Source organism: Miscanthus floridulus, chromosome 4 (genome assembly GCF_019320115.1).
Source record: "Miscanthus floridulus cultivar M001 chromosome 4, ASM1932011v1, whole genome shotgun sequence".
In the NCBI taxonomy this organism is placed as follows: Eukaryota; Viridiplantae; Streptophyta; class Magnoliopsida; order Poales; family Poaceae; genus Miscanthus; species Miscanthus floridulus.
This window is the reverse complement of record NC_089583.1, coordinates 55575543-55589979: the sequence shown is the minus strand read 5'-3', so window position 1 is coordinate 55589979 and position 14437 is coordinate 55575543. Positions and strand designations below refer to the sequence as shown.

Here is a 14437-nt window from a genome sequence, read left to right as displayed (position 1 = left end):
AATGTTGAAAAACACTAACAAGCCAATCTGCACCAACTTGGACAGAAAACTAACATGAACTTTAGAAATGCATAACTAAAGTTTTAATCATCCAACAAACATGATTCTTAACTTTATAAAAATCTTATTAAGTTATCTATAACTTTCTTATTATCATCTTAATATGGTTCTACAGTCTAACAAGGTTAAACAACACCAAGAAGGCATCTCTGTCCAGATTTGGATAGAATCTTCCATAACACTTGGAACAACTATAACCGGTTTTCTACGCTAGCAAAAGTGGTGCACTTAGACATTTTGGAAATCTTAACAAAAGAACTACAAATCTTCTATTGTCACCAATATATGATTCCATGTTTAAATAAGCCAAACAATATAATCATTCAGATCTGTTCAGAGCACATGCAAAGCTGACAACAAACTTGTAAAATCTATAACTCCTAAACCATCAGGCGTAAAATCATGAAACTTTAGGACAAGCAAGATAAGGAATTTATCTACATCTTGGTATTAACCACATTTATAGGAAACATCATGTGCACCATGAAAATATCACCACCACATAAACCGTACATGCAGCCATTTCTGCATATATGCAACAAGGTTCTTCATCTAGTTCTTTAACAAGATTATACATGTATGACTAATTATAATTACATGGATCACAAACTACTATTAACATGGTTACTCAACCTTAGTTATGGTTAGCATGGGGAGCACCCTAATCATATATTAAAACAAGGAATATGAAAAAATTAACAAGTATGCATGAGTAATGTAAACACTAGTTGTTATATTCACAAGAGAGCATACACAAACTATTGACACCTCCAACCATCATGAATGTGAACATACCACCTTTAGCTCAAACCACATGCATCAAAAGCATCACAAGAATATTCATTTGATTATTTGCTACTAAGCTCTCATTAGCTTTTATATATATTAAAACCTATATATTATTTTTAGGTGGTGTTGCAAACATATAGTTTGGAGCTCATATTTTTATGAATGAATGATGTTATCAAAATAGGACTATTGTATAAAGATTACATAGTTAGGTTTTATAATTTCATTACTATGAAAAAGACAAATCTTAATTATCAATAAACATGTAAGAACAAGATAAATATGAAATTCAATATTTTCTGCAAACTCATGGCCATATTATATGTTATTAAGGTAGAAAACATTATACAATGGTAGAGGAACAATATTTTCCATTTTTACACCTTCATAAAAATTATAACTTATTCAAAACCATTTATTAAGCACTAAGCAAGTTAAATCAAAAACTCAGTCGTAGATGCACCAATAAACCTAAAATTTTTACCACAACACACATATGACATTAGTAACCTACCATTAAAATTTCACCTCATTTGAAGCAACACAACTATAGCTATGAATTTATTCCTAGAAAACCCTAATTTACAAATATAAATATGTGCAGTAAAAACTTTCTACTAAAACATATGATATTATGGAACTACTGCATAGATCTACTTACAAGGATTCCAAAACATATTCATTTGCTATTTTATGATATTTCTGCAATTCACTACGATTTTCCAAAGTTTGATCTAATTTAGATGCATATAAGAAAAAGAAAAGGAAAACCACTTTTGCATCTGGAACATTGCAGATCTCACAAATCATCTAAGCCCACAAATGTAAATCCTTTTTCTCTAGAAATCTTGCATTAGGAACCCTGCAAAGAGTTTCTATTTCCTTATCTCCCCTTCTTTGTCTTATAGGCAACTGAGCAGGTTGGGGATGGCTGGCCTTGGCCGATAGGAGTTGGCAGCGGTGGGAGACCAGCCATGTTGGCGCCTAGCCCTAGCATGGTTGGAGGTGGCAAGCACCCTGTGGTGGCCTAACCATGGCTTGGCCACATGCGCCAGGGACGTACTATGGCGGCTGCGCAACGGTAGCAATGGAGGCGTGGCTTCAGCGACTGAGTAGCAGTGAACGTGCACAACCTAGACCCGCATGCAGCTGAGGGAGATGGCTTTGAGCGAGGAGGACACGTGGAGAAGCAGGAGCACCGATGGTAGGAGGGTGAGAGTGAGCGAGAAATAATGCCTGGGAGCGCTTGCTGCCGTCACACGTGCGAGAGGGAGAGAGAGCAGCATAGGAGCACACGACAGCAATGGTGGGGCCCGCTCTCAGTGCATGGAGGATGCATCGGCAATTCGTCGAGCATGTGGTGGGCTGATGGTGTGGGTACGATGGCCGCTATTTTTTGGCTAGCTACAGGCCGATTTGAGGAATGGGCCTTGAACAAAGTTTGTTGTACTCCTGATGCTCTCCAACTTTTATTAAGGCACTTAGGTCATTAGGGCAACATATTAGGAGACAATTATGTACAAAGTTGACACTGTTAATGAAAACAATGAGGATTAAGGTAGTTCTTCGGTTTTGTTGGTTTTGGAAGGTCAAACCAGGTCAAACTAAGTCCAACTTTTTACATGCTCATCTCCACAATATAAACTCCCACCTTTATTTTTGGCTCAACTCAAGTTGCTTAATAAATTTTGGAGAACGCGGGATGTCAATGTCGAGGAAGATGAATTCTAGACATATAATATTTCATGAGCTGAAAACAGCAGCTCATTGAAACTTGTGACCTCTGTTTGACAAGCTTAGAGGAGAATTTAGGATTGGGTCTTTAAACAATGTTTGTTGTACACATCTTGCTCTACAACATTGATTAAAGGATCTTGGTCCAAATCTAACTGGTTTGCTAGATACAATTTCCCAAAGAGAGCTTCATCAAAACTAAAACCGACGAAGTTCATTTCTCAGACTTAGCTAAAAAAAGAGAACCTGAAAATAGCACTGGATTCCAACTTTGAGCCACTATTTGACATGCTTCTAGGTTGATTTAGGGCTGGGTCCAAAAACAAAGTTTTCTATGCATAACTTAAACTTCAACTTCTATTTAAGGTCAAACTTCATATCTGGTTCCAAAATTATAGTTTCATCTTGGTCACAGCAGCATCACGATAAACCTTGGAATTAGGGTTTTTGACCGATTGAGGCATTTTCTTGACATTTGCTCAACATGAACCTTTCATGACTTTTGTTGTAGAGTTCAATTAGAGTCATTTGGGCAAGGTAGTAAGGTTTTGTCAACATCCCATATTCCCATTCACCTGATGAAGCAATTCCAACAAGGACAACTTCTCATTTCATGTGACTTCTTGATTCTAAACTTCATGAAACTTTTCTAATTGCCAAGATGGCTTGATGCTAAGGTGATGCTCATGAAAGCGGCACTGTTGAACACTACTCAAGCCTACATCTAAAAAGGGTCAACATGTAAGCAAGGTGTATTGTCCAAGTTCAAGTTGGGGCTCATTTTCATAGATTTGACCTCAACACCTTCATCACCACTCTGAGATAAGGAACTAAAGCTCCTGATTATCACTTAACATGTCATGTTTGAGCTCAAACCCACTGCTTAGCATGTTGCTAACACCTAGGGGTGCTACACAACCCATCAAATTTGTTTTGTGGCACTATGGATCTGCAGTCCTGCTTGGAGTCATTTTTTGGCCATTGGAGAACACTTTTCTCGGTGGAAGGCACTTTGATGTTGTCCCATTTAGAGAAGATAGCGGTGCAGTAAATGATGAAATTCTAGGGACACAAGGATGGCCATGTCCTAGGTAGGCACCATCAAGGGGACGTTAGCTACATGGAGGGACGACTGCGCCGTCGGTGTGTGGGTTTGGGCACCGACCACACTGACAGATCTATGGTATAGCCAACAAACCCATGTCATCGTCTAGTGCAACAACCTAGCCATCCTATTTGGGGGGAGTTCTTGGAAACCTCCTGATGCCAGCGAGGTCACTACAAGGTTTTACCATGATGCAACGGCCTAAAAGCATTGCAATATACCAAAAATGGTTGCGAAAGTCAAAATTGCAACAGAAAAATTTTGTTGGCAGGCATTGCCATAGTAACCATGGGGAAAGGTTTGCCCAACAACTCTCCTTGGTGTTGCAATAGATTTTCCCCTATTGCAACACCAGAAATACCTATTGCCATGAACCCAAAGTGTGGCAATAGGTGCACTAGCAACGATATTTGGTGTTGCAATAGACCTTATTGCCACGCATCAATAGCATTGCAATAGATGGACCCTCTATTGCCATGCTATCTCGATGGTTGCTATAGGTGGAACCATCTATTGCCACGATAAATATTTGGTTGCTAGAGGTAGCCTCTCTATTGGAACGATCAATACTGGTTGCTATAGGTGGAACCGTCTATTGCCACGATAAATATTTGGTTGCGAGAGGTATCCTCTTATTGCAGCACTAAACATTGTGGTTGCTATAGGTGCATCTGTGTATTGCCACGGTAAATGTTTGGTTGCTAGGGGTTGCCTCTCTATTGTAATGATCAATACTGGTTGCTATTGTTGGACCCTCTATTGCCACGCTAATATTGTGTTGCTACAGTTTGGAGACTCTATTGCAACACCCACTATTCTGTTGCTATGATGTTTTTGCAACACCGTTTGTTTGTTGCTATATCATATATTGCAATGTCCAAATTATTTTGTCGATAGTTCATATTGCAATGCTTTGTTTGCCTCAAACAATAATTGCATGCCGAACAATATATGATGAAAGAAGCATTTAGACATCCATTAATCCAAAACATGCTTTGTTCGTACAACTCATTAATGAAACCACATCCAATGTCAAACTTAGTTGATAACACACGCACAACAACTGAAACACATAAGGTATCTGACGCATAGTAGCTACTTTGAACAGTTCAAAATGTAATAAGCTATGTGTAGCACTATAGCAAAGGTTGGCTTTACATTGACCGTCCATCAGTTGTGCGCTCCACTCAAACTCTATCTTGCTCCTTGAAACAATCATTAGCATTGGTATATTTAGCAAATAGAAACTTAGTATTCAGCTAAGTATCATTTCACTTTACAGTAACAAGAACTAGCCTAACTAAATCTGATTTAGAAATATTCACAGGTAGTGGAGTCAAAAATCACCTGTGCTTTGCCAGCTTGTTGATTCCTTTTGGATAATGCTCGTTTCTTAGCCACAGCATCCCTTAGTGCTTTAGTAGTAGTAAAACTAACTGTCGTATCCCCTCCTTTGTTTTGGCCAGTTTGAGTCTTATTCATAGCACTATTTCTAGTTGTGCGACCATTACTTGCACCTGCCGCTGTTGTAGCTACAAGTTGTGTTTGTGGTGGGATGCTATCTTGGTTTTCCTACAAATCAATAGATGGAGGGAAAATTATGCCTCATACTAAGGACTATCACATGACAACATTAAACACTCTTCAGTTCTCAAACTACATGCTGATGTGGTATTTCTTCACTTTCTGTATTTACATTTTCTTCATCCATGTTTGTTGTAGCAGCAACCTCTGCTTTTTGTCCCCCATCTTTGTTAGCCTACATTTCAATTTTGGTTAGAAAAATCATGAGTGGAGTTTGAAACTACGAAAATGATGCATGGTTTGTAGCCAACTATTACCTGTTGTACTGATACTTGTACATGTGTTGCTTGCATCATTGCCATAAACTCTTGCCTAAGAGCTTCTCTATCGGCCTCCCTTGCCTTCATCATTTCTGCCATCTAATGCCTATGTTCTTCCCTTTGGGCTTCCCTTTCAGCCTCTTGAGATTCTAATCTCTCTTATAGCTTTGAAAATGCTTCGGCTAGTGTCGATTCCTGATGTACTTGGTACTGGTAATCCTCAGACAATAGTTGCCTTCTAGTTGGGTATTTTACCATGTATCCATTAGCATAGATCTTGGTTGATTTGTAGTTTCTTGTTTCCTGGTAGGCTGACTGGAAAATCTGATTTTGCTCCACGACTGAGATGATGAGTGCTTCTCCATCTATTTCCCTCTCTGAAATTATGCTGCATGCATTATCCTAACAAAGGAAGATAGTTGAAGTAGTTAATTGAAAATGATTTTGTAGGGGTTCACTTTGCATCAGTTAATAAGGTTTGTACAAACTATTATATACTCACATAGACATCCCTAGATTCTTGGCTTATCCGTTGGCCATTCTTACTGTGTGTGATCATGAAAAGCTCCAAATCATTTGGCTCATCACCTAGTTATTGGGTCTGTCTAATTAGGCAAGAATGTAACAAATTAGCTGATATTTCAAAAGGTAAGGAAGCATGGCCATGTGCTTCTGAAGTTATTACCTTCTCAAAGCAACACTGAGAAAAAGTCTTTGATCCTACCCGATGGTGTACCTTTACATTCTACTGATTTTGAGAATTCTTACAACTAATCCTCTGCACAAGGAGTTGATTACACTCCTGTCATGGTACAAGCGTCTATAGCATTCTTTCTTCTCCTTAATAGCCCTTTGGACTTCCTCGTTCCACCACCAAGTATCTTTAGCCTCATGTCCTCTTCCTTTGGTTACTCCACACACCTCTGAGGCTACCTTCCGAATGTTGGTTGCCATCTTGTCCCACATATTGTTTATGTCGTCTTCTTCCTTCCAAGAGCCCCCTTTGATAACCCTTTCCCTAAATACCTCTGACGTCTCCCCTTTCAGTTTCCACCACTTTGTTCTTTCAATCTTAGCTTGTTTATCCCTACGGGCACGCATCTGAAAACGAAAATCTGCCACCAAAAGCTTATGTTGAGAAACAACACACTCCCCTGGTATCACCTTGCAATCCAAGCATGCTCGTTTGTCCTTTCTTCTTGCGAGGACAAAGTCAATCTGACTACAGTGTTGTCCGCTACTGAAGGTCACTAGATGAGATTCTCTCTTTCTAAAGAAAGTGTTGGCTATCATCAGGTCAAAAGCTACCGCGAAGTCTAGAGCTTCCTCCCCCTCCTGATTCCTACTACCATACCCAAAACCTCCATGAATTGCCTCGAAACCTGCGCTTGTAGTACCTACATGCCCATTAAGATCTCCTCCTATAAAAAGCTTCTCACTACTAGGTATAGCTCTAACCAGGCCATCTAAGTCTTCCCAGAACTGTCTCTTAGCACTCTTGTCGAGGCCTACTTGGGGGGCATACGCACTAATTACATTCAAGACCATATCACCAACGACAAGCTTGACTAAGATAATCCTATCTCCTTGCCTTCTCACTCCCACCACACCATTCTTGAGGCTCTTATCAATCAAAACTCCTACTCCATTTCTATTCAGCGACTGTCCCTGTATACCAAAGCTTGAAACCTGTATTATCCACCTCCTTCACCTTCTGACCCTTCCATTTAGTCTCTTGAACGCATAATATATTTACACGCCTCCTAGTCGTGGTATCAACTAATTCTCTTAACTTACCTGTAAGTGACCCTACATTCCAACTACCTAAACGGATCCTAGTTGGTTCGACTAGCTTCCTTACCCTTCGCACCCATCGACTCTGATGCGAAGACCCTTGCTTATTTTTCACTACACCCGGGCGCCGATGTAGCGCGCCACTAAGGAAGCGACGACCCGATCCTTGGTTACTTGACACCATGCCTAGATCACGACACGACGTGTCACGGGGGTGACTGACCCGGCCCTTGCCCATTTAACACCATACCCTGGGTTCCGATATGGCACGTCGCTAAGAGGGTTACGCCCCAACGATTTTCTTTCGGGTTTCATCTCCATTTAAGTGGCTAAGTTTTTACATTGGCTCGCCACGCCTAACACAACCCTCCTCCTTTACTAGGGCTTGGGACCTGCTATGCTGCGACACCAAAGGCGCCCCACCATAGGCGGAGTTAATAAAGTAAAGGTCATCAAACCTAAAAATTTGTCTTGCCAAAATACAAAACCAGATAGTGCCATTCAACAATGTCCAACACTTTTGGCTTATGTCTCATTCTCTCCTCATAGGTGGTGTATGCCCTATACGTAGCACTAAATGTTGCTCGCCATCCTTTGTAACGCTCATTAGCGATGGTCCATATCTTTTTCCTGTTTTCTTTGTTATTCTCAATGTCCCACTTATGTTGTTCAATATATAAAACATAAATTCTAGGTCACTTCTTATATAATTTAGTACCAAAACTATGCATGCTAGCAAAAACAAATCAGAAACTTACCATCATATCAGATATTATTGAATTTTTGACATCTTGGTGGATATCCTTCCATGTTCTCACCCCAATGAGTGGTGCTTTTTTCCTGGTGTACACTACTATTTCATCAGTAAATGTGCGTGCGTTCTCACCTACAACTCCTCCACATCTAGAGAATTGGACTTTAAGCTTCTAACTGCCCTGCTTGGATCTCTTGTGGTTGGCTGCTAATCCTTTCACAGTACCTCGTGCCTTCCTCTTTTGGGAGTCTTGTCCATCAAAACAATATATAGTGCAAGAGATTAAACAAAATCATTTACATAGGGAAAACTAAACTAAACATCAAAATAAAATCACAATAAGCATCACTTACTATCTCCCTATGTTTTCTCATACACGAGCATGTGATAGCTAGTTCAGAGGTGGTGTTGGATTGCTATCTTGACTTCAATTTAGTAAATCTATCTGATTTGTAGGGTTGCCATATGCACCTGCAGACTAAGTGTAAATTATAAATGTATTGTGAAGGACTAATAATAAGTTGGTTGACATTTTGGGAAAAGAAGGTATATATTACTAATTTGATCTAGTTGTCCTTGCACCCTTAACCATTCTTTGTAAGTCTTGACTGTGTCATCCCTATATATATCTTCAAAATCTGTGAAAGCCATGCTGCTATTAGTGATCTGGCCATTGCAATATAATATAATATAACAATTCATAATAGGGCAGCAACATAACTTACCCATGCCTTGGCCCTGTCTATGCATATTATTAAGCCACACCTTGTAATCATCAAGTGACCCATCTATGGAATGTTCACTATTTGATGCCACTAGTTCTTGGCAATTTAATGGGTGTCATGTCCATAGTTCACTCTATTATTTGATCCCTTGACAATACTAATTTGACCTCCCTCTCCTCTACATTACTTGATATCATTGCATTTGCATCGACATCATATTCGATCTCATTTAGTGTTGCCACAGAGTTACCACTTCTCCTCTTATAGTACAAGTAGTCCCTGGTACCATACTCCAAATTTGATTTCACTGTTATTAAGTTACCAAATGTGAGCTCGTCCCTGGCTATTTGTATACTGAGCAAATTGTTGTCCCCCGGTGCCCCCTTGCAAGTTAAAGAAACAGTCCATGTTTGTTCTGAGCTGTCATAGAATGTAATGAGAAACATAAGCACACCCTAAACAATATTTAAAGAAGGAACAACTTGAGAATGGAAAACAATAATGTGTCCTTCATATTATTGAAGCATCTGACTATCGTTTATTGAAGCATCCAGATAGACATTGTATCGTTACCTGTTGTCATCCTGAGTGGAATGCTGAAGGTTTTCTTGTGATTGGCTGCCATCACCTCCATCTTCATCAGCAGGAGGTGTCACCGTCCTAGACAAAGGTGTTTGAAAAAGCAACATCTTCGCCCTAGGTCTGGACAATGAAGCAAGTGTTGGCATGTTGAACACAAGTGACGTCGATTGAGTCTCCATTTATGCAATATGTAGTCCAACTACATTGAACAAGTTAACTACATAGACACATAGGTACATGCATTACTCTTTCGTAAGTGAAAAGTGAATAGATCAATGGCCCTAGGGTTGCCGTAACTCTGACGAAGAGGAAGTCCAAGAGTCCTTGAGGCTTGAGCACCGACGATGGGGAGGCACGTCGTGGTAGCCTTGGGCTGTCCTGCACCTGGTGCCCCACCAATGACGACGCGATGGCGAAGACAAGTGGTGGCGGCAGGTGTAGACCAGGAACCAAGTTGGAGGAGGGAAAGGAAAGAATTGGAGGAGATGGGGAGGATAATGAGGAAGTGGGGAGGTTAAGATTTGTTTTGTTCGCATAATGGGCGGGGTATTAGGCGGTAAATGGCTGCATGCGGGCGCCAAGCCAATTTTCGGCAAACATTACAAAAAAATAAGTGGAAAAAGGATGGTGAACAAGGATTGAACTTAGAACATCGATTTATATCACTATCGCAAACACCATTAGTTATTGGTTGTTTTGTTTCACTTCTTGCTTGTCAACATTATTATACATAATTTTGGGCCAGGTGTGCCACTAACATGAGGGACCCATTTGTCGGCACCGGGTTCATATGCTGTTCTAGTTCAGTTCATGGCGTTCATCTTTTTTATTTTGATTCATTGTAAAAACGTTAAACGTGTTTAGATTTCGCATTTATTGACCAAATCAGGTGATTCTTTTTTCCAATTTCTTGGAAAACTTTTTCCTTTCATGTGGTTTTATTTGCATTGTGCTACTTGACCTCTTGTATTAACATTTTGTCATTTGCTTTACTATTTACATACTCTACAATGAACAGACCTTTTTGAATGTGTCCAAGGTACTAGGGGCTTATGAATAGGCAAGTTGGAATCTTGTTTGATCAAATGTGTATCATATAGGTGTATCATATATATGGCATATCATATAGGTGTATCATGTTCAATGTCACCTTCTTTGCCTTGAGCTGATTTCATGTGGGAGCTAAGACAATGTTTCAGTGCAAATTGGTAATCGATCTCCTTAAGGATAGGATTTATTGCACAAACCATCTTTTTACAGCGTGACTATCTTTACCTAGGTTTGGGTTCCTGACACCAAGAAACACTTATCTTTATATTTGTATTTGTGATAAACCAAGCTAGTGATATACACTTACCTTTGTATTTATGATAGCATCCACTCATGCACATTGTGTTAGGACTTAAGAAAATATATATTGGAATTGTATAAACCTAAATTGGCAAAAAATTAGGACTAAAAAACTTGTAAATTAAAAATGAAGGAATATAAATTGAAAGAAAATGCAAAAAATGTGTTGCATCCCTGAATCGAAATTGAAGCCTACAAGTTCCAGAGCAGCGGACAAACCATTAAGCTATCACCTAATTTCGGTAAGTTTGAAGGAATTTATTCCTTCGAGTGATTACCTATCCCTACTTTGTGCATAGGCCCTTCAACTCTCTAGGCCACATTGGTCGTGCAGTTCCCATGAAGAGTCACCATTTTACCTAGTCCTTCGATTGGTCGCGGCCCTTTAGTTCCCCAAGAAGAGACGTCGTGTTTACCCAGGAGTCCATTGTCTGCTCGTGCTGGTTCCCAACGTAGGTGCTCCATCTTTCGAGGGGTGCGAGTTAATGCACCATCAATTCCACCCACCCACACGCCTATATAAGCCCGGCCCCCATGCACCGTCGATCACCATTGCACCACCAGCACATCAAGAAGCCAAGCACCCTTCCCATGCACACCTTGCCCCAGTCCTCGACCTACCACCACAATGCCTGACCTTTCCAACCCCTACCTGCTACCGGGCCAAGGCCAATGACCCCTCCGTGTGTTCGGCCTTTGCGCCATGATTTTTTCTACAGGGACCTCATCAACCATGCGTTAGCGATGCTCGTAGATGTGCACATGCACCTTGTGCTCACTATGTCCATCTATGGCACTCACGCCTCGAATGAAACTGGCATGAGCAAAGCATTTCCTATCACACTATTGAGCACCTGGCTATACCCTCATGGCACAACCACAGGGCACCAATGCCACTTGCTGTAACACTCTAGGGGTTAGCCATGAGTTAAGCAATGAAATTATGCTTAAGTAGGATATGTCAAGCAATGATTATGATCTCTAGTTCATAATCTAGAAGTAATGATGAAGGTATTGAGGTCAAACCTATGAAAATGAGCCCCAACTTGGACTTGGACAATACACTTTGCTTACATGCGAACCCTTGTTAAGATTACCCAAGTGTAATGTTAAACATCCTTGTTTCATATACATTACATCAATATGCATCCATCTTGACCAGTGGAAAAGTTTCATGAAGTTTGGACCCCAGAAGTCACATGCAATGATAAGTTATAATCTTGCTTGAAGTGCACTACTATGTGAATGAGAACATGTGGTGTCAATCAAACCTTGCAACCCTGCTTAGACAACTCTACTTAAACTCATGAACAAAAGTTATGAAGGGTTCATGTTGAGCAAATGTCAAGAAAATGCTTCTAAGTGCGGGAATAGCTAAAATTGTCTTTTTCATGGTATGGTTTGACCTATCTTGACCAACTATTTGGATGCTTGCATGGAGTTGGACCTTAAATAAAAGTTGAAGTTTGAATGGAGTACAACAAACTTTATTTTTGGACCAAGCCCTGATTCAACTCCTAATTGGCTCAAATAGTGGCCTCAAGTTTGAATGCAGTGCTCCTTTGGGCTCTCAAATATTTGTCCCTGATCGGCAACAGCGAGTTCACATGTTGTGACATTTTTATCTTCCAAATTCATATGGTAACTCAACTGGTTTCCTTAATAGGATTTGAAGTACACTTTGTGCTGGAAACAATGAAGCAAGTCTCATCAAGTTTGGACTTCATTTGGATCTTTGAAGTTAGTTTCAAAGTTAGCAAAGACTAACTATTTCTAGGAGTTAACTATATCTCAGTTTTTAGTTTTGTATACCCTATTTTGGAGTCTTGTATCTTCCTAACCAAGCTGAACCAGTCCATGATCCTTTAAGCAAAGTTGTAGATCAAGAGGTGTACAACTGACTTTATTTAAGGGTCAAGAGCTAGTTTGGGCCCTAACTTAGTCAAACTGACGCCTCAAAACTAAACCTAGTGCTATTTTGGATCTAAAAATTTTGGCTGTTTAAGATTACAATATTGATGATGATTGGCATTTCATGTTCTCAAATTTTTGTTAAGCAACTCAAGTTGAGCCAAATATAAAAGTTGGACTATATGTTTTGGAGAAGAGCATGCAAAAAGATGGCACCAGTTTGACTTTGTTTTGACCATCAATTTGGATTTTTGCTCATCGCTGTCAATGTGCTGACATTATCATGTTGGGTGCTAATTACCCACTAATCTGTTGCTCAAATGGTTGAGCACCCTAAATACAAGTTGTAGAGAAAATAGAATGGAGCAACTTTGTTTCAAGACCCATAGTCTAGTTCGGCCCATAGCTAGCCCTAGAAATGGTCTCCAAGTTGGGCTAAACCACACAAGCTAGGTGTCCGACAAAATGCCGATGTGGCCTTCATGCGCGAGAGCGCGCCCTACCATACCGACGCACATCCCACCTCTTTTGCCATGCCTCTATGCCCTCTAGAAGTGGATGCCCGAGCTCCTCCCCTCCCTTATTCGCTTTCTCTAACACTCGCGCTGCCCCTCACTCCCCTCCTCGTTCTGCGCTAGAGCACGGACGCCGAGCACCACCATGGCTGAGAAGAGCTCACTGCCGTCGGCACTCCTGCTCCTCCACACATCCTCCTTGCTCAAAGCTATCTCCCTTGGCCATGTGTGGGCCTAGGCTATCCATGCCGCTGCCACTCGATCGTTAGAGCCGCGCCTCCGTTGTTGCCACTACATGGTTGCCACGGCTGCCACTGGCGCACATGGCCAGGTAGCCACGGTCAGCCTCAGGCTGAGCCGAGGCCACCCACAGGTGTGAGCCGCCCCCTAGAACTCCCCCGCCATTCCCCGCTGCTACAGGCCACTGCTGGCCAAGGCTGGCCAGCCCTAAGCCATCCCCTGCTCTGTCCCGTGAAGAAGAGAAGGCGAAGGACCTAGCCCAACAATAGAAACAAGTGCAGGGGGCTAAGTGCAAAGTCTATGACTCATGTGAATAGTGCCTAGAAGGACCTTTTTGCTGGAACTTATTTTCGTGGAAGTTCATGGGCCTCGGTGCAAATGTGTTTTTCCTTTATTGCATTTATTTTGCTAAAACTTTGAAAAATCATAATAAATCATAGAAAAATCGTAAAATAGCAAATGAAGACTTTTTGGAATCCTTGAGAGTAGATATATGTAGTGGAGTCATAATATGGCATATCTCAGTAGAAGGTTTTTGCTGCTTTTATTTGTCTATGTTAATTAGTTTTTTCTAGGAATAAATTCATATCTTAAGTTGTGGTGCTCTAATTTGTATGAAAATTTTATTGTACTCTACTTATGATATATTTGTGCTATGGTAAAAATTTCAGGTTTATTGGATGTAGTATGATTGATTTAACTTGTTTATTGCTTGATAATTGGTTTTAAATAAGTTATATTTTTTATAAAGGTATAAAAATGGAAAATGTTGTTCATTACCTTGGTATGATATTGTTGTGTCATGTTGATACATAATATGGCCATGTGTTTGTAGAAAATAGTGTGTTTTGGATTTATCTTGCTCTCACATGTTTTCTTGCAATAGCAATTTGTCTTTTTTGTAATAATTAATCTATTAAACCTGAGCATATGAAATTTGTGTAGTAGCCTTGTTTTGATAACATCTACCACTCATAAAAGTCTTAGCCCGAAACTAGTTGTTCTCATATAGTACTAAAAATAATACATATGCT

The 14437-nt window shown here is 40.3% G+C and overlaps 1 pseudogene; it reads right to left on the bottom strand.

The window, feature by feature from the left end:
- Positions 1 to 4988: 4988 nt before the first annotated feature.
- On the bottom strand, positions 4989 to 9494 carry LOC136548525 (uncharacterized; annotated as a pseudogene).
- Between the last annotated feature and the right edge of the window lie 4943 nt (positions 9495 to 14437).